Below are 19,365 nucleotides of genomic sequence, written 5' to 3'. Positions count from 1 at the left end.
GGCTGGGAGGAACATCTGCACAGACCAGGGTGCAAAATTGTAATTGAAATATGGTAAATTCTGAAAAGATTCAAACTCTGGCCTTAAGCTCACAGATAGGAAGGGCTTCCTCTTCTTCCTGCACTTCCACCTATATGAAAAAAAAAAAGAAAAAAAGAAGGGTAAAAATCGCTACTGTACAGACGCAGGACTTTTAAGGGAAAGGCCATAAACCATTGTGGAGAAAATAAAAACCTCAGATGTTACCGTACTGTTGGTCAGAGCTCACACTGATGCTCAAAAACCAAAGGGGGAAGAATTCACAGCAGCATGGACTGGTGTGAAAGGGAAAGCCAGAAGAGAGCAGTTATAGTTAGGTGGCTAGCTGGTGACTGCAAGGAATACAGGACACATCTGAAGCTCGGTGCCCTTTGTGCACTGCTCGTAGAGTGCTTGTTTTACAAGAGGCAGCACTCTGCACTTCCCAGGGGGACAGGTATGGGCAGGTTTGCAAGGCAGGATAGGCAGCGTGAAAGGGTCTTTGGAAAACTCAGCCAAATGTGGAGATGAGGGGGATCTTTCTAGAAAGTTCTGTCTTTTGACTTCGTATGCAAGTACTCAGACCTCACATTTAACACACATAACACACAAAGCTGCTCTTTCTTTCTGGGTCTCAGTCATGGGTCAAGGTTGCAGAAAGTGATAGACCTGACACATTACAGGGGTAACAATTCATGAGTTTAGCTGCTACTGGCATGAAAATATGGCAAGATTTCTTGAGCTCTTGCATTACTTAGCATTCTCTGGTATTACTGTTTCACTTGTGTCACTCTACAAAGAGGTTTTTTTATTTTTATTGATGTAACTCTTACAGAAAGCATTGTGCTGGCAAAGATTAAAGGTTTACAATGTAGATAAGACAGGAGAAAGGAGTAAAAGGTGTGTTTCCAGAAAAATGCAAAATTCAGTTAAGTGCAACGTGTTTTCTGGGGCTACTCTGCTCATACTGTTAATTTATATTTCTTGTATGCGTAGCAACAGACAATACAAAAGTAAGTTTAGAACAGCACTCTCAATGAATAAAAGTTGGACTTTAATATTCTACCGTATCAGCAATAAACGGAGAAGCCAAACACTGTATTTATATTGATTCCTTTCTGAGAGCTGGTGAGAGAGCTCCCGGCAGTTAACTTTACACACACTATTGACTCTCCCTTTGCCAGCAGAGCTGGAGGATGGAGCTCCTGATAAAAGCTGAGGAACAGGAGGGCAGTATGCAGAAAATCAGGAATGAGTCAAAGAAAAAGCTCACCTCTCAACAGATGACATTTTGACGAGCACGTAGGTCTCAGTTCACCTTTGTAAGTGCAGGTGAACTTTGTGAGCTAGGTAAGCTGAGGTAAGGTGAGGGCAGCCGGAGGGGGACTGAGCACCACTTGATGTTGCCACTGTCCTGCCTTTGTTCTGGGGACATTTTTACACCCAGCAGCAGTATCGTGGGGTGCCAGTGGTGCAGGATAAATATTCACTGTAGTCACTGGAGCAAAAATATGTAGGTACCGAGGGCCTTGTTATTGCCTTTTTTGGGGGTTTGTGAGAAATAGAAGAGCCTGCCTCTGATCAGTACTGTACAACAGTGTCCTCCTGTGCAGGACGGCAGGTCAGGTCTGGACAAGCAGCAGCGAGCAGGGGTCGCAGACCTGGGAGTCTCTGGGCTGTGTTTCCATTGGACCTATGTGCTTACAAGCCTCTTTGAGTGATGGTTAACGTGAATGACATGCACAGGGGGATGAATCACAAAGAATAAAAGACTAACACGTTCGCTGGAACGAGAGTTTGATGGTGCATGTGGAAACACTCTGTCTGGGTTTCTCACTAGCTTCCTTGTTCTGTGAATGCAAATTATTCTTTATAAATCCGTTGCTGCACCACGTAAGGGCTAGTGTAATTGTTTTTTTCCTTCAACTGATTGCTCATCATTATAGCAAAAAAGCGGGGGATTGCTTACAAGGAAATCCAGTCCCCTTAATTCTTTCCTTGATTGTATTAGTACGTTCTTTATTTAGGCTTTTGTCAGAAACACAGTTTTATTACTGCAAATATTGCTACACCCTCACACTATTTCTGTTTTATTGAGCTCTATGACATTATCTTTGTTTTGATGGTGGTTGTCATTATGTATCAATTCAAACAGGTCCTCAAGGAATATCGTGCTCAAGTTGTTTTCTCTCATCACAGTGGGCAGCTGCTTTTCTTTTCTATTTTCTGTTAAGGTGCCATTTCTTTCAGTCACAAGGGTGTATTTTTGCTGGTGTAGATAATGAGTGCAAGATTAACTCACAAGGCAGGCACTTGCTGGGAAGCTTAGCATTAGCTCATGAAATAGGAAACCGAACACTGTAACTGCCTATCCTGTAAAAACTGAAATTAAATGAGTTTCCATTGTTATGAACCAAAAGGACCACGAATTGTCTTGAGAAATATGCATTCACATTCTAATAAATATATCATTTACGTAATAAATATAACATGATTCATATGCATATGAATAATCTCTTTCCCTCTTTTTTAATATATATATATATATATCTATCTCAAAATAAATATATCAGAACCCTCTCAAATTTTACTGACAATTTTGAGGTCTCAGCACTTGTGACTTCTCAGTGTTCCTCAAAAGAAGCAGCTGATTTTCAGGAAACAAAACAAACTCATCAGTCTTGTGCCTAGGTTTTGGAAAATTTTGCCTCCATATTGGGAGCAAAGCATCTGATAATCTCAAAAGGGAGTAAATTAATCGTTCTGAAATAAATATATCCAGATTAAAGCCTGAACTTTTTGTTTTTAAAGCAGATAGTCTCAATCTACAATATTTTACAGCAGATTTCCAAGATTTTAGAAACATTTATGAATAAGAATAGTATATTTAGTTATATGAATAGAGATAAATTTATTATCACTATTATTCCTTTAAAGCATCTGGTTTTGCAATTCTAAGAGGCTGGAAATTTCAGAGACTAGAAGAAGGCAGATCTGTTCTGACATCAAATCTGGTGCTGTTTTTATCTGATTCTTTTCCTAAAGATAAAAAAAAAGGCAAAAGGAGTTTTTAAATCCTCCTCACTAGCCGAAACTAACTGGGTGCTGGCTCAGAGACACAAGCATATATGCCCATAGAGGAAAACCAAAAAGGCATATGGATGCTAAGGCAGAGTCTACCCCACCTCCTGAGACTGTGGCGAATGCAGTGTGAGGAAGGACAGCTGAGGCCATGGTTGCTCTGCCCTGCTGGCAGATATCCTCCAACCACCACAGGAATGACTGATCTCCATGTTCCAGGTAAACCCAAACCAGAGTCCATCTACCCCTTCTATGCTAGGCTGCAAACTATGATGTTGCAGTCATTGATTCCCATTAACACAGTTGTCTGCTGGGAGAGATCAATGTATCTCAAAGAGATTGAGCCACAGCTGCAGATAGTAGCTTTAGCAGTTCCGTTTTCAGCTTCCACAGCATGTCTGCCATGATGTCTACCATGGCACAGGCAGAGAGCCTGCTTGGTGGGGCCCATGGTGGCCGTGCAACCACCCTGGTTCCCACCATAGTGAAGGTGAGTGCTTAGTGCTCCAAGAACACCGAATGCAGCACAAAGGACAGTGGAAATGACTCTTTGTTAAGACACGTGGCTGGCAATGGAGTAACTCCTGCTTCCAAAACAGCTTATGAATTTTACATTGGAGGAATTGTTGGATAACGTACACAGATGGTGTTGGGAGCTTGGTGAAAACATCAGTGTCCCATGTAGTGCTGTCCGAGTGAAAGCAGATGTAGTTAGCATGGTATTTTTCTGAGTTTTGGTTGGCTCTTCCAATCTCATGTATTTGTTAGTGTCAACTGAAGTCATGCTGACCTGTTTTCTTGGGGCTTAAATGCTTATATAAGACAGATGCCAAGCCTGTAGGGTAATTACAGTACTAATTACTACTTTTGACATATATTTCTAGTGATGAGGGCTGTTTCCAGAAAGCCTTTGATGCTATTTTGCAAGGGCGCTGAGCTGAGACTTTCTTTTCCATATTATTTTTCAATGCTGACGTTTGCTTGTTCTGTACTTTTAGATGTAGGAATATAACAGTAGACAGTAAAGGAAATTCAGCCATAGGTTTTATATATAATAGGAGGCATAAAGTAAACCAAGCAATAGATTTTTGCTATGGGGAAAAGATATTTCTGGTTTTCTCAGTAGTTTTGCTATGCAATACCCTTATTTAATTTACTGTTCTTGTATCCTTAAAAAACAGGACAACAATCACCTGAAGGTAAAAGAAGTTGAGAATCATAACTAAACATAATCATGGCTCTCTTGCCAGTTTCCAACAGCAGCCTCCTTGTCAGTAGTCCTTTCCTTTCTTCCTTATTTTTGCTCTCCTTATTAAGGAGAAGAGAGTTTGCACACATGTAGGAAACACATATATGTCCTGCTATTCAGTTAGACAGAAATAATGAGAAAATAAAAACAAATACTGTAAAAAATGCTAACAAATGTAATAAATTTATAACAAATGCTGAGGTTTGCTAATGAGCTAAACCCATTAGACCACATCTGGATTCCTACAGCCAGTTCTGGGGCCTCAATAGAAGAAGACATCAATGAATAGTAACACGTACAGCAGAGGGTCCCAGAGCTGTCAGGGCTGGAGAGGCTGAAGGACCGGCGCTTGTTCAGCCTGGAGACGAGATGACTTCAGGAGGGACCAAAGCCCCCCCACTGCCTACAAGGAGCTTATAAAAACACAGAGCCAGCCTCGTCACAGAGGTGCATGGTGGGAGGACAAGAGACAACGAGTGTAAGTTGAACAATGGTGATCCAGACTCAATACAATGAGAAACTTGTTTCCCATGGGGACAGTTGAGCTGTGGAACAGTTCAACCATAGAGGTTGTGCTGTCTCTGTCCTTGCAGTTTTTCAAGACCTGACTAGACAATGTCCTGAGAAAGCTGTTCTGATCTCACCCTTATCCTTGCTTGAGCAGGAGGTTGGACCCGAGACCTCCTGGGGCCCCTCCCAGACTGAATTATCCTGTAGTCCTTTAATTCTGTGAGAAATACTTGATTCCCATTCAGGGACCTGTTACTTCAGGAAAGTAGGAAAAGTATTGGGAAATCAAGGAGCCAAGGCAGATGGGGAGCATGTGGTGAATGCAAGGCTGGCTGTTTCTTTTATTTTTTCCTTTTTGAAATGGACTTGACTCATCTTACTGCTTTGAGCAGCATTGATCCTTGCAGTGTTTGTTCTTCTGTAGGACTTCATAGGTAGGTCAATAAGGAGTGCCAGATGCAGCACAATTTCTAATGGAGCTGGGTAGAAAAGCAACAGATTGTCCAGCGCTTATTTTTCTTTTATGAATCAGTGATGGGGTTTTTAATGCCTAACTTATTTCCTAATGAGTCTCATGCAATAACATTTCCTGTCCTTTACTAATAGTGCTGGAACCCCTGGCCTAATTGCAACCAAATCTGATAGAGCAGCCTGAAATATTAAGTTTCCATGTGTTTAATGAGAGGAAGAAGCTAGGTAATGGAGAAAGACCCTGTTATTGTCTCTGCCATCAGTTTAGGCACTAACTGGGGTGAAGGTCTGTGAAGGGGAGATCAAAGGTAAGTAAAGGGAGATATGAGCCCTGCAAGTGAGCTGTGTCAGAGTTCATGCATCTCTCGGTACCAGTCACAAAACTGTAGGGAATGGGCCTGCAGTACTTCTGCAGCTGGTGAGGTGGACTATTTGGATGTAGAAGGTCCATGCTCCATGTCCCAGATGGACAGTTCCTTGAAAACTGTGTATTTCATAGAATCATAGAATCATAAAGGTTGGAAAAGACCTCTGAGATCATCTAGTCCAACCATGAACCCAACACCTCCATGCCTACTAAACCATGTCCCGAAGTGCCACATCTACATGTTTTTTGAACTCCTTCAGGGATAGTGACTCCATCACCTCTCTGGGCAGCCTGTTCCAATGCTTGATCACCCTTTCAGTAAAGAAATTTTTCCTAATATCCAATCTAAACCTCCCCTGGCGCAACTTGAGGACATATCCTCTCATCCTATTGCTTGTTACTTGGGAGAAGAGACTGACACCCACTCTCCTTTCAGGTAGCTGTAGAGAGCCATAAGGTCTCCTCTCAGCCTCCGCTTCTCCAGACTAAACAACCCCAGTTCCCTCAGCTGCTCCTCATCAGACTTGTTCTCCAGACCCTTCACCAGCTTCGTTGCCCTTCTCTGGACACGCTCCAGCACCTCAATGTCCTTCTTGTAGTGAGGGGCCCAAAACTGAACACAGTATTTGAGGTGCGGCCTCACCAGTGCCAAGTACAGGGGCACGATCACTTCCCTACTCCTGCTGGCCACACTATTCCTGATACAAGCCAGGATACTGTTGGCTTTCTTGCTGCCTGGGCACACTGCTGGCTCATGTTCAGCTGGCTGTCAACCAGCACCCCCAGGTCCTTTTCTGCTGGGCAGCTTTCCAGCCACTCTTCCCCAAGCCTGTAGCATTGCATGGGGTTGTTGTGACTGAAGTGCAGGACCCGGCACTTGGCCTTGTTAAACCTCATACAATTGACCTTGGCCCATCGATCCAGCCTGTCCAGGTCCCTCTGTAGAGCCTTCCTACCCTCAAGCAGATCAACACTCCTGCACAACTTGGTGTCATCTGCAAACTTACTGAGGGTGCACTTGATCCCCTCATCCAGATCATTGATAAACAAGACTGACCCCAAAACTGAGCCCTGGGGAACACCCCTTGTGACTGGCCGCCAAATGGATTTAACTCTGTTCACCACAACTCTTTTACCCAGTGAAGTGTACACCCGCCTAAGCCATGAGCTGCCACTTTCTCTAGGAGAATGCTGTGGGAGACGGTGTCAAAGGCTTTACTAAAGTCCAGGTAGATAACATCCACAGCCTTTCCCTCATCCACTAGGTGGGTCACCTGGTCATAGAAGGAGATCAGGTTGGTCAAGCAGGACCTGCCTTTCATGAACCCATGCTGGCTGGGCCTGATCGCCTGGTTGGCCTGCACATGCCTGTTGAGCGCACTCAAGATGAACCACTTCATAATTTTCCCTGGTACCGAGGTCAGGCTGACAGGCCTGTAGTTCCCCAGATCCTCCTTCTGGCCCTTCTTGTAGATGGGCATCACATTGGCAAGCCTCCAGTTGTCTGGGACTTCCCCTGTTAACCAGGACTGCTGATAAATGATGGAGAGTGACTTGGCAAGCTGAGTCATGCTGCCGAGCTTTCCATCCCTCCTGGCCTCTCTGTAATGGGGGGCGGTGTAACTGAAGAGGTGTGAAATAGTTCACTGAAATTAGTGAACTAATGGAGTTTCTCCATATGGAGAAATATGGAGTTTCTCCATAATTGCAAGCATATCTGCCATTCTTTTGTCATGTGTCTTGGCACTGAGGCTCCCAGAACAGAATTCCCTTTCCTCTCCTTAACCCTATATGGTGTGTATGTGCAGCTCAGGGCTGGCTGATGGGTGTCCCTCGTTCCCACCCAGATACAGCTGGGCATCCTGATTTCTGGTCAGCTCAGTGGCTTTGTGTGGGATATGAAGAGTGAGAAAGAAGTCAGTATTATCGGGTTGGGATCAGAAGTTATGCAGAAGCAGAAGCCCCAGTGGTCTACTTTCTAGGAGGGTTACTTCCCACTGCTATCCCCGTATGGGACCTGAATCACCAGATACACTCCCCAGCGCAGGGCCCATGCCATATAGCACTATCTCCACCCTAGTGAAAAGCTATCTTTAAAGGCCTCCACCCCACTGTACCTCTAACTATGTTGCTTTTCTCTGGCATGAAGATAAGTGAGAGCCTCAGTAATGTCCCACCTCTAGATGGCATGATGATACTATAAAATGTTCAAGATATTTTTTTACATGTTAAGCAATCATTAAACCATTGTCACGGTAAGAACATGCTCCAAAAACCAATACCCAGGACCCATATTGGATAATACTGATTCCTAGCATGCCTTGAGTGATCATGATGCTAATACTGGAATATGGATTTAAAAAGCCAAAAGAAAATTAGTGGACATGTTTCAAATACACATTTTCAAATATACCTTATTAATTAATTTTTCAAATACTAAGACGGCATAGCTTACAATTTATGAAAGCATTAGTTCACGATTCAGTTTTTGTAGCAGTCATGTTTGGGTTGCAAAAATGCAAAATAAGGCTGCTGTTGCTGAACTTCTGTCACCATTTTCATTCTCTGAATCTACTTACATTTGAAGGGAAATAATATGTGATAATGCCTGCACATACTGGTCATATAGATTCTAGCACATTTGCAAATAAAACATTCAGAGGCTCACAGAAAATTATTTACCCTTCACTAAGCATATGAAACTCTTAGCAACTTCAATGGGAGCTGTGCACATGTGTTTGCACTCCTCAATATTGCTTGTGGGCATGGAAGTAGTCCAAATGATAATTTTCAAGAGAAAAAAACGCTTGGTTTTTGGTTTTTTTTGTATTGAGTTATTTTCTGGTTCGTGGCTTCTCTGACCTCTTCACTTCACAGATGTCAAAGAATGCCCCAGATGCCAAATCCCAAGTAGTCTTCACTTTTCAACCATCAATGAAATGAGTCCCATAATGAAATAAGAATTTATACTAGCTCAGGAGATCCCCTGCAGTTCTTTGCTCTGAAAAACAACAAAAATGGGACCTAGATAGGTAGACATAGTATATTATTTGACAGATCAAACCCCATGCTGGTGAGAAATTGCTTATGAAAGCAGTTGAAGAAATGAAAAGTAGTTATTTGCTGCACAAGAAGGAATAGTTCCAAAAATAGCTTTCTGCTCTGTGGTCTCCTGTGACACTAGACAGCCTCTTTGGGTCCTGTCATGTTTTGCAGCAGCCACTCTATGTCTGCTCCAGCATTTAGATTGGCACTTTTTAAACTAGACCTGCCAGGCTGGAGATGAGATGCCTGGTTTTGCAGACCACTCAGTTCCTGTGTCTCCAGAGCGACTGCTCCTCCCACCCTATGATGACTTTACAGAAGAAAGGAAGCATTTCCCAGCAATGCCTAAAACTGTGGTGCACTGACTCTGAAAATGAGCTTATAACTTCACCCTGCTGTAGTCAAATATCCCAGGCTACTTTGGTAAGAAAGGTGATGAGATGACCCCAGTGGCCTGTGCACCACAGTTTGCATAATTCCCTTATTCCATTACCCAGTAAGGAAATACTAAAGCACATGTCAAACTTGGGAAAGTTGGGAAATGCTAGATTGAAGGTTTGCTTTGCAAAAAAAATTCATCTGCTTTGGATTTATGCAGCATGTTACTGCCTTGAACTACATGCTCCTTTCTCCCACAGGAGCCCTTGTTCATTCCATGGACAGATAACTATTGAATATTTCTTTTTTGCTTTCTTTCCAGTAGTGTTAGGTTTTTAATGCCTCACCAAATAAACTAACTAAAAGCAAAAAAACAACCAACCTGAAGACACGGAAATTCAGTTGTACAATACTGTATGGACTTATTCCTAAGGTCTGCCATTGTAAATGCATCCTCATGTGCCCTTTAACTATTGTAAAATCCATTAATATTCTGGGTGCCTTGGTGATAGCAGACCCTCACAAGGCAGAACCGTGCGACGCAGCTCCCAGTCACTTGCTCGACTCACGCTTATGTGATGGATTTCAGATGACTGGCCCTCAGGATAGGCCCATATGGTGTGGTATGACAGGCTTTCTGTTTTTCCAGCCTGGCTGGGAAAAACAGTACAGAAAAGGAATGAAGAAATTCAGAACAACTGTCTCTAGTTCAGGCTTTTGGAGGAGTGTCCTGTGCTGCATGTCCTGCTCTGCCCCCTCCTCCCATCACTCTGCAGACTCCTGCTGCCCTGGCCCCCATCACTGCCCTGCCTCCAACCCATCCCTTGCCATCCCACCTGGCCTCCAGTCCCCTAGCTCCAGACCTTCTCTATGTTGTTTGCTCTACCTCAAAAACCAGCCATCTGTTCCACTCTGCTAATAAATTGTCTTCCCCCGCCCCCCCCAGCTACTTTCCTTGTTCTTCTCTATTCCCATACAGATTTTTCATGCCCTGAGGTCTTGGTTTCCTCTTCTCTGAAGTGCATGGAAGTTGTCTCAGGGATCACAGAGAGCAGCCTGTAACTCAACACCCTGAGTCCTTGGCGCTTTTTTCCCCTGATGGATCCCTCCTGAGATTGTCTCCACTCTACCCAGGGCCGTCATGATTTTATGGCAAATAAGATTTACCCTGAAGCCTTGTAGTTTTGGTTAAGCTTTGAGTTCTCACAGGAACATTGTCATTTCTAACACCTCAGTGGCCCCCCTCATGCTAATTTTCCAACACTTCATTTGGAGCTTAGGGGCATTAACAACAAAACAACTGAGAATAATGTATGGCCCAAGCATTATATTTTTTCCTTATGCTCATGGCATAAAGTGGAACTACTCTTGTAGTCAGATCTGTGAAGCTGAAGGTTTTATTGCCTTATCGTGCCTGTGTGAGCATTCCCAGCTGTAGCTGATGGTGCAAGAGCTCTTTGGCTGCTGTGGTGGTAACTGAAACCTATTGGAGTCGTGACTTCTCAGACCACCTGAAGCCAATTGCACTCACCTCATCAGCAATGCCCTTGTCCTGGGAACAGTGGAAAAAAATTGATCTGAAACTTTAACTCAAGACAGGTGTCTGGGACAGAAAACCTCCAACTCAATGGCTAAATTAAAATTATAAGCAACTGAATCCAGAGCCTGATAAAAGACCTTAACTGCAGGCATTGCTCCCAGTTTAGTTTATAATATCTTACTTTATATTTTGCGTCCCTAAATCCCCCTGCAGCTTCACTGGATATATTCTTCAGTGTTCGGTGCTTATAACTACCGTGTAGTGCTGCTGTGAGTTGTGAAAAGCTGCTCTGCTGAGCTGCAATGGCTGTAGAGATTTCTATAGTGCCCTGTATGAAGGTGTGTGTGGGTGCAAATAAAGAGTTTGTTGCAATTTGAAAGCACTTTAGGTCCCTGAGCCTGGACAGAGCAAAAGGTATGATTGTAAGACATTATCAGAATCTGTTGCATGTCTTATATTATTAACAGTTATTTTTAAAAATTGCATATACAGCACTGTAAATTTCAAAAAGTACTAATGTGTTTCCTTTATTTTTATATCTCCAAAGCTCTAAAACCGTGAAGAATAATAACAAAACTCTCCAGTAAGGGATGTCAAAATTCAGGTTTTGTAATAACACCTAAGAACGGTGAATCATTCATACTGCCTAACTAATACATCCTGTTCTGCTTCTGCTGGGAATGTAAAAAATTACAAAAGCAGCCAAAGCAATAACAATACAGTGTTTCTCACTATGAATAATGTAGATTGAAGTAGTGATTTTCTTGTTCAGGAAGTCAAACCTTAACATGTTGTCAATAGTAATATATTGGTCTGCGTGGTACTCTGAGCAGATTCAGCACTAATATTAGGGAGGGCAGAAAAGTGTGTGGAGGAAGAATGTAACTCTCTTGTTTCCTTCCCCCTCATTTATAAGGGAATATAATGGGATTTCCTTTACGTATCTGAGAATGTGAATGTTGGTTTATCTTTCTAGAATAACTGCAAACCGATACCTAAACAGCATTGCTGTACATATTTTTCCCTGATTTATGTTAAAAAAATCTTGGTTTTTCAAGAAGTCTCAAATATTTTGATATCTTTCAGACTTAATAAGAAGGGTTTGCAACTACTATTGTCTTCTGAATGCATGGATTCATACACCTTCCAGTGGAGAGGCTCCATGCATCAGAATGCGGAGCTGGTGATGGCTGTCCAGCTGCTGATCACAGTCCAGGCTAGAAATTGGGATTTTCTTTTCTTACAGACATTTCTTCATTATGCAGTCTCTCAGAGAATTATAAGGTCTCAGTCTTGTGATATCTAATTCCATTATACTACACTTTTTCAGGCATGAGGAAAAATTATAGGCTCTGGAATGAATTCTAACCCCCATTCAGAATAATTAGTTAAAATAACTTATTGGCTTCAACATGGATTTTCACTAGTGTAAATTAGATCTGATTCTGGCTATATTTCTTTTGAGCAGAGGTTGCTAGAGTCTGAAAATAATGATATCTCTCTGTGCTGAGGCTGTATTTCTGTGATGATCTCCCTTTTCAATTTTCTTTAGTTGAGGGACATCTGTTATCTCCACAGTGCATTAGTGATTCTTGTAGCAATGTTTAAATCAAGGGGAGTTTGAGTGGAGAATGTTGCTTTGAGTGCAGCCACCACTTTCTTAATTCTTTAAAAAAGTCCTTTATCCTTGTCTGTATTTACTACTATGGTCTTTAATATGGCAAACATAAACCCCTTTTCTTCTTCAAATTTTCATCTCATATTACTTATTTTCATTAAAAAAGAGGAACAAAAGGGGCACATGATCTTTTTCTTCACTAGTTTCCTCACTAAATCCCTAAGGCAGCTATTTCATCCCGTTTGGACACCACCACCCTGTCCTGATCTTTCAAACAAGCCTGGTCCAAAATCATAATCTTAGTGCTGTCTCTTCCTCTCCTTCAACTAGAAATGGCTGAACAGACTGGGGGCTTGTTAATTTGGATGTGGATTTTACGTCTTATCTTAATTTTGCCCCGCTAGAGGTGAATGTGTTAACTGGACACTCAATGTCATCTCATAAAATGTCAGAAAATTTACTGCAGCCGGTGAGAGTTGTGAAGTGTGTTTGCATTCTGTCTGTGCAGATTTCTCTAGTGCTCACAATCTTTCTCCAAATTGAATCCTGTTCTGCAGAACAGCCTGGTAATGTCACCCATGCCCTTTTTTGACACTTATTCCATGTGGGGGGTTGAGGAAATTATTTAACCTACCTGGGGTTCAGGGTCCTCTGTCAAGATGCTACTCATATGGATACCGTGTTCACTAAGAAAAGCACCACTCTCGCTATTTATTATTCATGCTTAATTAAAAAATGATCTGATATACTCAGTAATAACTTGAGAACTCTGGGTTTTTTTGATGAATGATAAGCAGAAGTGGTAAAAACTAAAATTAAGAAAAAGTTGAAAAATGTACAGCTTCAGATCCAGCTTTTGATTTTATTTCTGTGGTAATAAAACTGCACTACTTTTGCCCCTGTAGTGTTGATTGTTGTCTAGGACTTTAAATTTCTGTCATTAGGAGAATGCAGGAGGCAACATACTTGTGCATTTATGAGGAATATAAAAAGAAGGGATCCAACTGTGAATGCATCTCCCACTGAGCCAAAATTTACTGTGTTCTTTCTTTTCAAATTGGTCTTTTTGCAACATCAAGGAAAAGTGGCAAAGGAAATGAAGTAGCTATATTTAATACAGTCTTCATTGAAATACAAAGAACAAAAACTGTTCTTGCTTAAATTAATGCAGGACAGATAAATAATGCCAACAGAGCAATTAACACAAACCCAACAGCTTGCAATTTAGCTACTGTGTAGCACACTCAGTGTCAGTGTTAATTAGTTGGGACAAAACTGCATCTTTGTCACAGGATAGTAGACCTTAAAGTTTTCATATTTTTTAAATTCTGTCCTTGCCTGTTAATTACAGGATTCTCTATGTCAGCAAGCCCATGGATGGTAGGATAGTAAAGGACTTCAGATTTTGTAGAGCTGCAAAATATCACTTGGATGGAAAGCTAGTAAGAGCAAGTGCAAATGAAGAGAAACCTGAGGCTCTCATTAATTTTGGATTGGAGAAAAAGTTTAATGCTAGGACATTGGACATTTTGCCAGATCTAGCTGGACCTTTGGTTCTCAGAGAGGCTGGAATTTCCTGCAATGAGTATATGCACACTCCGACATCATTGGTTTTATGTTTATTGAAAAGATTCATCAACAGGACTTAACATATTTCACTCTGTTTGCCAAGAAGAAGTAAGAGGTTACAAGGTTCTTTCCTAAAAAAGAACTGATCTGGGGACTAATATCAGTTCAGGAGGGACAATTATTAAAAAATGTGGAGAGTTATCTCAATGTGAGTTCTTGTTGCTTGATTAAAATGATTGAAGAAATTACTTGTGATTGAAGTAATCCCTTGGGATTTTACATAATATATTTCTGCAATTCTTCTTGTGCTACTCTCTCCCTCCCTCTCCTCTTAAAACTAGAAGGTTTTCCTTATACTTAGGAAGCAAAGTCAAACATGAAGTATGTGGTGAGAGTAGGATGCAAAGAAACCTGAAACAGAGGGAGAAAAAGTAGAATTAGCAATAGGTTCAACTGTTACATTTTCAGTGGGTGGTTTGAGTAAGACAATTTAACTCAACTGTCCTGTGGCCCAAAGTACTGCTTATCCTTAATTTTCCACAAAATAAGTAACCACACATTTAAGCAATTTGGCAATAGCATACAGTTGCCTGTTAAAAAAAAAAAAAAGATCATGCAAAACAATTAGAGATAAAAAGTTAATGCAACATAAAAAGTTTGTCAGCTGGTGTATATCATGCAAGCAATGTACTCATCAACTACCTTAACAAATATACTGACTTGCCCAGTCCTTTCTAAAATATATCGAAGTTAAAACTTGTCTTTATGTGCAGCACTGGGAATAGCAAAGACAAGGAGGAAGCTGATGTGCCATTTTAAAAGTTTCAAAAACATGACTTCAGATCTTGCTTAACATACTGAACATATGCTCCAGTTTTGCAAAAGATTTACAGCATAGTCCTGTAATGTCTGATGTAACATTTGATTCCTTGCAAAGATGGATCACAATCACAATCACACATAAATCTTGAAGTAACTAATTATTGTGTGTCACTTCACCATTGTAGATCACAAGAAAGAAAATGGTTTGGTATATCTGGTACCTGTCACCTAGAAATATTGTACAGTCATCTTTGCTAGGATTGTAGGATGTATCAAGGTTGTGAAGTTATTGGGTCACTGCAGATTTAGCCCTGTATTTGCTTGCAGGTCCTTCTCAACCCAACCTTGATTTCTCCAGCTACATCTGTTATTTCTAGCCATTTATTTACCAGGCAGTCTGAACAGAGTGTTTCAGTCCATAAGCTTCTCGTGAACTGCTTGTTTTGGCTATTTTCTTTTTGCTAATCATAGGATATATATGCTCAACTAAGTAACCTACAAAAATAGATCTTATTTTCTTTCTCCAATTAGACAGTTTATTTACTGTACAGTGAGCTCCAGTAGATGAATAAGGATTGAATAAAGGTCTTCAAATACAATAACATTTATGAATGTTATGATTTGTTGTGATCCAAAAACTTTTAAACCATAAAGATACAGAGTGATGATGCCTCATGGATTAAATTTTGATCCTTATTTAAATAATTCTACATCCCTTTGCCTGTGCCAACTGGCTGTAGGAAATGGTCCATCCTGAACACTGTCAGCACCTTGGGTTCTACCTTGCTGACTTCCTCCACAGTTCAAAGTTAGCTCGTTATTTTAAATCAGTTTTAGTAGGAGATTTCTACTTACCAAGCCTGAGGACTGCCACATTATGCAAAATTTTCTCCACTTTTATGGCTTTGCTTTTTCAGGCTTTATCTTAGGTGATACATAGGTGATTTCCTGGTTGCATAAACACTCTCCTAAAATAATTTGGTCACACTTTTATTGTCTTTGCCCTGATAGGTATGTGAAGTGATGTTGCCTTTTCTGCAGCTGTGTGGTTTCCCTTTCTGTGCTTCCTTCTGCTTTAATTTTCTCTGTTGCATTCATTCCTCCTTGCCTAACATCACCCTTTCCAAAGCTGGAAAGAAAAACAATTACATTTCCAATGGCTGAAATCTATTGATAGGATCAAAGTCATCACCCCAGAAAATCTTATTTACTAACTTGATGTTTTCAGGTGATAGGGGAGAGTAGGAATGATGGCTGCAGTCTGTCCACATTTCATACTGCTCCAGTCAGTTCAGACTTAGTGTCTGCTCTGTCCCCCAAGCAGTAGCAAGCTCCTAGTGCCCATCTATCCATCTACATCAGAAACACTCAGAACCCTGAATTCCATGTGGAGGAGAATTAAATCATGCTGAAGAAGGGCTAGAAGATGGTGGTGAAGTGTGTTAGGTGCTGTGATGTATTGATATCTGACAGACGCTGCTGTGGTTGCATTTGGTGATTGTTTTCTAACTAGACTTTGCCATAGTCTTTTCCATCAATGAGTGAGCAATGTGTGGCTCTATTGTCACCAGCTGCACCTTGGTCTGTTTCACTCAGAGAAGTCCTCATACTTCCCTCCCTTTTGGAAAAGTCTTCTGCTAGGAAATTCACGAACATCCCAAAACACTGGCAAGCAGAGTCAGAAAGCCTCAGTGGGAAGGGGGTGGGAGGAGAGCGCTGCTGAAGGAAAGGTGCTGGCTGGTTTGGCTGAGCAGGACTCTATGGATGGCAGGAGTGTGCAGACTGGGAGCTCCTGCATCCAGGGGTGGCTACAGAGAAACACACAGGCTTCAGGAGAAAATATTCCTCAACAGCACATGTACCTCTCTTTACACCCTTGGATTTTATTGAGTGATTTGCCACCTAAAGAGCAAGGATTGCAAGCAACATGTAGGGCTTAGGCTATCGTATGTTCAGAGCACTGATCTACCACACAGTTAGTACAGCAGGCCTTCCCTAGACAGGAAAAAAGAATAATAAGGTATTTACAAACTGCAGTTGTAAAATCTGATGGGAAGCTTACACAATCTCTGCTTTTGCTATGAAGGTTAGGTAATTCCTATTTGTCTGCTGATTTCATAAGCACCAGATTCATAGCTCATTCTGCAAGAAAACTTCCTGAGGGAGAGCAAATTACAAAAATAAAATCAGTAGTATAAGGATAAGATGCTAATGTTATGTATTCATAGAATAATTAAGTTGGAAGGGATCTCTGGAGGCCATCTAGTCTGAGCTCCTGCTCAATGCAGGACCACCCTTAAAGTTAGATCAGGCTGCTGGTGGACCTATACAACTGACTTTCGAATACCTCCAAGGATGATTTACTACACTTCCATTAATAAGAGCTGCAAGAGTATGTCTTTGTGTTGGATGATGAGAAGGGTTCTCTTTCTGCAAACACTTGCCTATAAATCAACTAATAAATGTTAAGATTAGTATATTTTGATCCATACTCCAGGTGTGAATAAAGATAAATGTGAAAAAAATGAAACCAAGTTACCCAGAAAAGTGAGTAACCCACTACAGTTTGAACCTTATGGACGCTGAAGACTGTTTTGCTGCTACATGTATGACAGAGAATCAAAATCATGAAAAAGATCTAGGACAGGAAGGTAGACTCAATTCAAAGATTGGGACCACAAAAACTCAGCACATCTGTCAAACCATTCAACCCCAGGCAGTGACTAGTATTTGTAACAAACATGCAAGAACTAAATTGTGTTGATTTGCTTTGCTAGGGTTTTCATGCACAGGCTGCTCAGGGAATAGCAGCAACAATATTACCTCAGAAAATATATCATAAGAATCATTGTCAATATTGCAGCAAAAGCTTAAAGAACTGCCAGCATGAAAGGAAATGGGATATTTATTAATTTCAAGCTGGATATGGATATAGTGCCAGCAGCTGAGATATTACTTCTGAAAGAAAATCTGCAAACAGTAGAAGGTGAAGAGGTAAAATTCATGTTTGCTGAGGTGACCTAACCTCCATAAGGGAATATATGAAAGAAATTTACTAGTAAATAAGCTGGAACAGATGCATTTTTAATACTACCAGGAAATAAAATGCCCATTATTAGTTTAAGAACATATAAAATCCTTGCTTTTATTTGAGGATGTGTTCACTGGAAAGGGAGCTAAATAGGTGATGAGAAAAATTTTAAAACATCTTTCTTGAATATGAAAACTCTCAACAGAATACAGAAGAATACACAAGAAATGTGATACCTTTCTGATGTTTTTACAAGGTTCACCTTAAGATTAAGACAGAAAAAACTTAGTAAGTTGCTTTCTCTGGAAATCATAGATCCAGAGGGAGAAAAAAAAAAAGATATAATGGGTGGTGCTCTCATTGATCTCTGTAGTAGCGAAAGACAATCCTTTCACTTGAGAGTATACCTCAACCTAAAAAAAAAACCAAAACCAAAAAATAAAATTAAGCTGCATATGCTCAGAAATTTGTTAATAGAAGCCAAAAGCGTTTTTTCTGCACTGAGGAATCAGAAGGCCTCTGACAGTTTCCATTAGGGCAATCAAATATATTTTAATGCACTGTCAATACTTGTTTGGGGGGACACATTTTCTGCAGAGACTGTTCTGTAGGTGTATGTACCTGAGATGTACCACAAGAAGATGCTGGAAGCGCAGACAGCAGACATTAAAATTCTGCTCCAAAAGATATTGGATAATTGTATACAAAGTGGAGAAATTCCAACAGGAGAAATGAAAATGTAATCTAACAATCAGGATATTCTTGCTGGAATTCTGCATTTGTACTGAGATTTCTCATAAGGTGTAGGAGGACGAAGGATTTGGATCTGGCACTTTTACATCAATGGTGAACAAGACAGCAAGCACCAGCCTGCCTGGTGGGCACAAGGCAGATGTTACCCCCTCATATTTGTTTTTTTTTTAATGAAGCCTGAGTTGACTGATGCTTTCTGAGAGTCTGATGGGTTCATTTCCATAGGACCAGCAGGTGGGAGGGGTGGGAAAGGCAGATATCTGTGTGACGGTAGGTGTGGGGCACATGATGGCAGCAGGCACATGAGCACCCTGGGACTATGGTGTTCAAGCCCTTGCAAGGGAGGACAGATACCCCCATAATTAGCTGAGCATTCGAGCTGGAGACAAAACTTTGGATGAAGTACCTAAACCTTTTTTCTGGGTCTGAATCAGAATGTCACAAAATTTCCTCCAAACGGGAAAAAGCTAGATGGGCAGGGGGAGGTTAATTTGAGATAGGTTAGACAAGGAGTAAATGTGTGTAAAAATGTGTGTAAATGATCAGTATTGCAAGTTCACAGGGGTTTTTTCAGAAAGTTCAAACCTAATTTAAGCTCAGGATGAAAAACTGCCACTTCTCTTATTTATAGAGCAGGCTTGTCAGCTCCAGGATTTGAGCCATTGCGAAACTCTTCTCTCAGCCTACAAATTGTAGCCAGAGGCTGTGTCCACAGTTGCTCACAAGCTTGAGGAACTGAGAGGAACTGAGGCTGAGAACAAAGCTGGTGAATCCATGAAAAGTACCTCTGTCTTAACACAAACTACAGCTTTTGCCAGGCTGCTTGCTTTGGTTAGGCTGCTTCATGTACGGCAATTGCCTCATGTACGGCAATTAAGAGCAACTAGTTTCAGTGCAACTCAGCTGCATGATG

The sequence above is a fragment of the Ciconia boyciana genome, chromosome 2, assembly GCF_034638445.1.
Source record: "Ciconia boyciana chromosome 2, ASM3463844v1, whole genome shotgun sequence".
Taxonomy (NCBI): domain Eukaryota; kingdom Metazoa; phylum Chordata; class Aves; order Ciconiiformes; family Ciconiidae; genus Ciconia; species Ciconia boyciana.
This window is presented reverse-complemented; position numbering follows the sequence as displayed.